This window comes from Falco cherrug, chromosome 6 (genome assembly GCF_023634085.1).
Source record: "Falco cherrug isolate bFalChe1 chromosome 6, bFalChe1.pri, whole genome shotgun sequence".
Classification (NCBI taxonomy): Eukaryota; Metazoa; Chordata; class Aves; order Falconiformes; family Falconidae; genus Falco; species Falco cherrug.
In genome coordinates, this window is record NC_073702.1 from 6,885,611 (window position 1) to 6,892,631 (window position 7,021).

Consider the following 7,021-nt stretch of genomic DNA (forward strand, 5'->3'; position numbering starts at 1 on the left):
GCGGAGCTGGGAGCTGCACGGCTTCTGCAGGGGCGTAGCACCAGCTGGGAGTAACCCCGCTGTGTCAGTTGCCTCGCAGGTGCCAAGGGGGAGCGTTAGTTGTGGGGGCAGAGGCGAGCCGAGAGGGGTGGCTTGCCCGCGCTGGGAGGGGAGGGCCTGGCACCTTTGCACAAGGGTAGGCCCAAGGTCCCCGTGGGGCGACGTTGCAGGTGGGGCAGCCAGGCCCGCTGGCACCAGGCGGGAAGGCTGTGCGAGGCCCTGCCTCCGCTGCCAGGAGGTGAAGGGTGATGCCATAAACCTACAGGAATTGTACAGCCTCTTGCACCGTTTCCATCCCTGTCATCTGCCGCTGCTTAAAACAAAGAGACCTTTAAGAGTATGTGAAATCGGTACCTCACTCTGCTGCTTGCAATTGTTAAAGCACAGGAGACAACAGAATCTTTGAGCATTGGTAGGACATCTGGAGATCATCTAGGCCTGCTGAAACGGGGTCACCTAGAGCATCTTGCTCAGGACATGAGTTGTGTCTTCAGTATATTCAAGGATGGAGGCTACAACCTCTCTGGGCAACCTGTCCTGGTGTTTGATCACACTCACTACAAAAAGACATTTTTCTCATGTTTAATGGAAGTTCCTGTTACTTCAGTTTGTGCCCATTGCCTCTTGTCCTGTCCATGAACACTGCTGGGAAGAATCTCACTCCACTTTCTTTGCTACTGCCATCAGTTATTTATACATATCGCTAAGAGCTCCCTGAGCCTTCTCTAGGCTAAGCAATCACAGCTCTCTTAGTCTCTTCTCATATGTCACACACTCCAGTCACTTCACCATCATTGTGGCTTTTTGATCAGCTTCGTAGCAATCAAGCACTGTAATGCATGACATGACTTAATTTTTCAATCCAGCACTAGGAAACAAGTCTTACACCCCTATCCAATGAAGCCACCAGCTTGCTGCAATACCTGCCTTCAAATGTTATAGAAGTTCCTTGCTAATGCTCCGGCACTTGTCAACATCAGCCTCTCTATGTGGTTGATATTCATTTGTCTTCTTGCATCAAATGCAGGTCATGTGCAAGTTAGGACATCTGTGAAACCACTGGTTTTCACCTGTTTCTTTCCAGGTGAGACAGTGATCTTGGACAGTGTTGTCTCTCTCCAGCAACGGTTATAAAAACTATCAATATAGTCATCTTCATCTTCAAAAACATAGAACTGATGCTTATGCATTGTTGTGGTTATGATCAGAAAACTGAATAAGCACAATGGCAAGTCAGGAACCTCCTATCTCCTGCTAATTCCATTGCTGTTGAAAAGGCAGCATGACTCAGGCTTTTGTTCATTTTTCTTAGCCTTAAAAAAAAAAAAGCACTCAAATTCCCTCCAAAAGAAAGAAGCCTCATGTAGCATGACCACTTCCACCATATCTCTTGTGCTTTGTCCTTTAAGGAAAGATTTTAGAGCTTTTATACCAAATGCAGAAGCCAAACAAAAACAAACCACAGCTAGACTAATGAAACAGAATTGAGGCATTTTCTCAAGATTATTTATTTCATTTCTAACACTTACTAGTGAAAACGCAGAATTAATGACTATTCAGTAATAGCAACATGGCTGAGATTGCAGCAGCAGAAATGCAGTGTTCTTTCCTGACGAGATGTGGAACTGCAGGTGCACAAACACCAAGTGTAGACAAGGGTGATGCACAATCTTTTTTCCATTCCTCCTGTCATTTCATTTTCTGTCTCTTCATGCACATCATTAGTGTCTCGTCCTCCTAATAGAGACAGCAGTGAGAATTTTCAAAAGGCAAAGGAGTTCAGCAGAGGGAAGAAGAGAGGCAGAGCAGGCATTCACATTGCGGCTGACCAGAATGAGGAAGGAGCTTCATCTGCAGCAGCTGCCCTCTTACAGCTCAGCAGCTGCGGCAACAGCCCAGGGTTTAGTGACACACAGCTAGAGACTGCATTTACAATTAAAGCACAATTTTTGCAGAAATTCATTCTAACAGTCCTTCTCACTTGCCAAATCTTTAGATTCATGTGTAGTTAGTAGCTGCCTGGGGTTTAGCAGCCATCTAAAAACCAATAGCAAAGAAAAAAAAAAAACCAAACCCACAACCTCTTCACTGTAGCTTGGTTAGAATTGACCAAAAAAAAAAACCAGTCTTGAAAAGAAGCATAGTTACAGAGTTAAGAGCTTTGCAGTTCTCCCAAATGTGTGGTGCTTTAAATGGAAGGCAAAGAGGGTTTTTTCTGCACCACTTATGACAAGTAGGACTATGTTACAAGAGTGAAGCTGTTTGGTGGTTTCATTTGTATGTTAATAAAAATAGTATAAAGAAACAAACCAGCATATTTTCCATTTTTCCGTATTACACTCTCAAAAAAATCTTCTCAGGGTTGCAGATCCTTGAACAGGATGCCCTAGTCAGTTTCCCAGTGCTGCTGATGGACAAACATACTTACAAATTAAGGGTTCAAAGTTGCCAAAAGTTGATTTTTATTTTCTCTCAAATTCTGTTGAGTTCCTCTGTTTGTCATGTTTTGAAAGAAATCATATCATAGGAGAAAGCACATTTTATATACCATACAACATGAAACTAAATTAAAAGCTTAAACTAAAACATACCTGAATGGACAGTGAAGTTTTAATAGAAGCCATCCATGCAGGTTAGACACAAATCTGCAGATACACGTAACAGTAACAAAAGTGGGTAAGTAATGAACTTTGTTCATATCTTATGGCCATATCACTTTCACAAATGATAATTTAAAAAGTGAAATTAATATTAAGTAGAGGTTGCAGAAAAACTATGAGGGAGCTCCATGTTGTGCAAGTGGAGTAGCTTCTGAGAGACCCTCCTTGCCCACAGTAGGGAATCCACCTTCCACCATTGGATCAACTTTCACTGCTCTTACACTCGACTGCTGAAAATGCTGTCTTGTTTCCAATTGGAGTTTGAAGCTCTTAGTACCGTTTTTGTGTTAAAAAGCAAGTTGTTTCCTGGTATATTCTTATGGTAGTTGTGTAATTATAATTAACATTCTTTGGATAAAGTTCATGTCATCATAGAATGGTTTGGGTTGGAAGGGACCTTAAGGATCACCCAGTTCCAACCCCCTGCCATGGGCAGGGACACCTTCCACCTTCCACCAGACCAGGTTGCTCCAAGCCCCATCCAGCCTGGCCCTGAGCACTCCCAGGGATGGGGCAGCCACAGCTTCTCTGGGCAGCCTGGGCCAGCATCTCACCACCCTCGTAGTGAAGAATTCCCTCCTTCTATCTAATCTAAACCTACCCTCTTCCAGTTTAAAGCCATTCCCCCTTGTCTTATCACTACACACCCTTGTAAAAAGTCCCTCTCCAGCTTTCTTACAAGCCCCCTTTAGGTACTGGAAGGCTGCTTTCAGGTCCCCCCACAGCCTTCTCTCTGAACACAGTGCAGATGTTAAATGTAACTTGCAGTTATTTTTATGAGCCAAACTTGTGATCTAATTTAAAAATTTCTTTATAATTATTACATAGACCCTAATTCCCTTAAAAATACTAAGTGATACTTCGGCTTTGATTAAACCCATGCCTGTTTTTACTGTCAGTGGTTAAACAATCAGCTCGCTCTGATAGCCAGCAAATATCAGTAATCAGATTCTTGGACAATTATCCCACCCCCCAACACTTGCAGTTACCTCTCAGTCAATTTTAACTTCTGAAAAGAAAGAATATATTGCCTACGATATTTTTAATGTGTGCTTTAATTTATTAGATTAATTCTGTGCCAGTCTTCATGCTCTTTTGCCCACCTGTGGCAAACTATCTAGGCTGTGCCTATGCAGATCCTCTCATCTAAGTCCTTTTGCTGATGTGTTAGCACAACATCCCTTTTTCTTGGTATTTTGATCACAGAATAAAGTCTTTTCAGCTATCAGGTTTCACCCTAATTTGTAGAGCATCTTTCCTTGTTCCTGTAACAGCTCCTGTTTCAGGGAGTAGAGGGGGGAAAAAAAACCTTAAAGGTTTCCAGTTCATTCTTGTATGCAGAGCAAGGAGACAGGGACAGGCAGACTTCATTCCAACAAATTCCAGGTATTGTTTTCTAATTACTATGTTTGATATGAAGCAGCTTTATTCCAACAAAACTACTCATGAGTCACAGACACTACATCCTAGTTTGTATCTTACAGATTACAATTCTGTCATACTTTAGCAAAATAATCTGCAGTGGCCGTCAAGCTCAGCATTAGTAAGTAACAACACAGAAATGTGCTCCTGAAATTTTATAAGCTACAGCATGTAGTTCAAAGCCTTATCAGAAAGCCATGTTTACCATCCGTATTTGATAAGCCATGGCAACTGGTGGAAATCATAAGTATGCCTAACTGGCCTAAGCAATAGCTTTTCAGGTTACATCTACTTTATTTTACAGACTGAGAAACAGGTAAACCTAATTTGCTTTTACTGCACAACTGAGCAGTTCCGCAGCGGAAGCTGAGGCTGTTTCGTCTTTCCAGGGACTGAACTGAAAGGGAAGGAGGGACCCTAGGTTCAGTTCTGCCTTCAGACGTCGGGCTCACAAGGGCTCACAGACCCTTGCACTGAGGTTCAGGTCCCTGAAGTTGTCTGTAAGGAACTGGCTGCTCTGAGGCTGGAGGAAAGGGAATCTCCACTGGAATTAGCCCCAGACTTCCGAGCAAGGGCAGATCTCTCTGCAGCTCTTCTGTTCTCTTTTCACAGATTCATTTTCTTCCCCAGGCAGGGAATATGCCTAGCATATTAATATTGGCATGCCTTGAAGGTATTGACACAGTTTAGATTGTCATAGGCTTGACTTCACCCACTGCCCTTCTCAGTCCATGTTCTCCGTCTTGTAGCTCAAGTCATAGCTCAGGTGGGCCTGAGAGTGGAGCATTCTCATCTGCGAGGGATAGACAGGTGGAGACCACAAAGGCAGAACATGAAAATAGTTCCTCATTCCCTTAGACATGAGAGAGATGATGTTTCGGATAATAATTCTCTGGTCTTATACAAAGGCTGTCATCTTATGTTCAACCCTTAGAGCAAGTTGTGAAGCTTCAGTTTAGCTTAGAATTTGTAGTACTTTCCTTCCTGCTGGCTCCTCCTTATTAAAGGAGAGCACGTAACCTACAGTGGCTATCACTCTGCCAGAAATGTGTTTGCTCTTAGAAGAATAAGTCACTTGTTCACCGCTGTTGAGACGATCTTGACCAATGAGGGCTGCTCCTCTTGAGAAACAACATCATTGAACCACCACACAACTCACCATAAAAAAATATTCCAATACTTTCTGTGAGGCATCATTTGCCGTGAGAGATGATTTCTTTTATTAGATAAACCAATATAATCAGGCAAACTATCATGCACACAGCTCTTCTGGTCTGAAGAAGCTACATCCTCAAAGTTAAGTACAATTTGAATGAGATTTTAACTTGATTTATGTTAATCTCTTAAACAGGTTTGAAAGGTTGCTGATACCTTTAAAACAGAGATGGAGATTAGAAAGACATAAGGCTGTAAAGTTGGTAGCTCCAAAAAATGAGAGAAGCTGTTTACTCCTTTCACAGTAGATCTGTAAGGAGTAAACTAAGACGGCGGGTGGGGGGTGGAAGCTGGCAGAAGCAGTATATACCACAAAACCAGCTTTCTTTTCAGTCTGTGGTTTTCAGTATGCAGCATGGTTATGAACTATAGTTGTCAGACTCTTCTGATTAAGGTAAATACCTTGAGGGTCACGAGAGGTGAGAGGAGCACGTCTCTGAAAATGCTGACAATATGACAGTAAGGAGGTGTTTGTTCTGTGCTGATTGCACAGCAGCAATTCCTTAAAATTCATAGACCAACACACCCACTTCTACAAAAACAGCAGCTGTCCGACATAACCAATACAGATACTGAACAGTCACTGTAATAACAACATCAGTTTAAGAAGGATGTTCCCCTAGGGTTACACATCACGTTTTTGGGGAGCCCCTTATTAGAGCTTACTATATTACAAAACCAAACCCTGTTTATGGTACATGCACAGTTGTCACAGCACCAGTACTGGAGGGTGTACGGAAAAAATATGCAATCAAGAGCGACTCACCATCTATAGTGAAAGAAAAGACCCTCGGTGGGAAGGAATTGCCTCCTTCCTTCAAGGTGATTGATAGAGACCCCTGAAATTTTAACAGTTTCTGTTTCTGTTAGGCACTTACAACACCAAACATAACTTTAGAACTCCTCTCTCATTTAACCTTCAATGAAAATTTTGCTTTTTAACAGGTTTGCTGTTTTGAAAAATTATTTTTCAATCCTCAGTTAGCATAAAACTACAGCTCACCGAAGTCTGCATGTAACGTACTGGCTTTTAGCCACCTTCAGCTTTGGGAAATTTTCTTTGATAAAACTAGATGTACTTCCACTATGATCAGTTTTTTAACCTCTAACCTTTGTAAGTCATGTTTCTTCAAAGAAATGATCTTTCTGCTTTGACTAAGATAGGGGTCAGAAATAGCTATTAATATTTAAGTATGTGCTATTTGAATATCAAAGTACTTTTCATCTGGAGGCCTCAGAATTTTGGCCAGCATCAAATCTGACTCTTGAGTTCAGCAGAGTACATTTGAGCTGCCTACTGTGTCAGAGAGAAGACCACAGAATGTTTTATCTTCTGCAAGATGAGAACTAGAGTGCTCCAGAGGCCAAAAAATCTCAGCAGATGAAGAGCATGGAGAACAAGGATGGTCGATACAGGAATCCTGCTGGCCAGCACAAGGACAGGAGCACAGAACTTTTGTCCAGCAACCAAGTGAGGAGCTCCTTTGAATGAGGCTGTCTCCATCATAGCTGGCTTGCTACTAAGTTGAAAAGGCTGAACTTGCTAATCTGCAGGCCTTCCTTCACTGAGGGTCTGGCACCGGGATCATCCAACAGTTTGAAGATTGTTTCACGGTATGGAAAAGTTTTGCTTTGCAGTGTTGAAAATGTTGAAAAGGTATCAAGCAGCCTTACTTCAGTGAAAG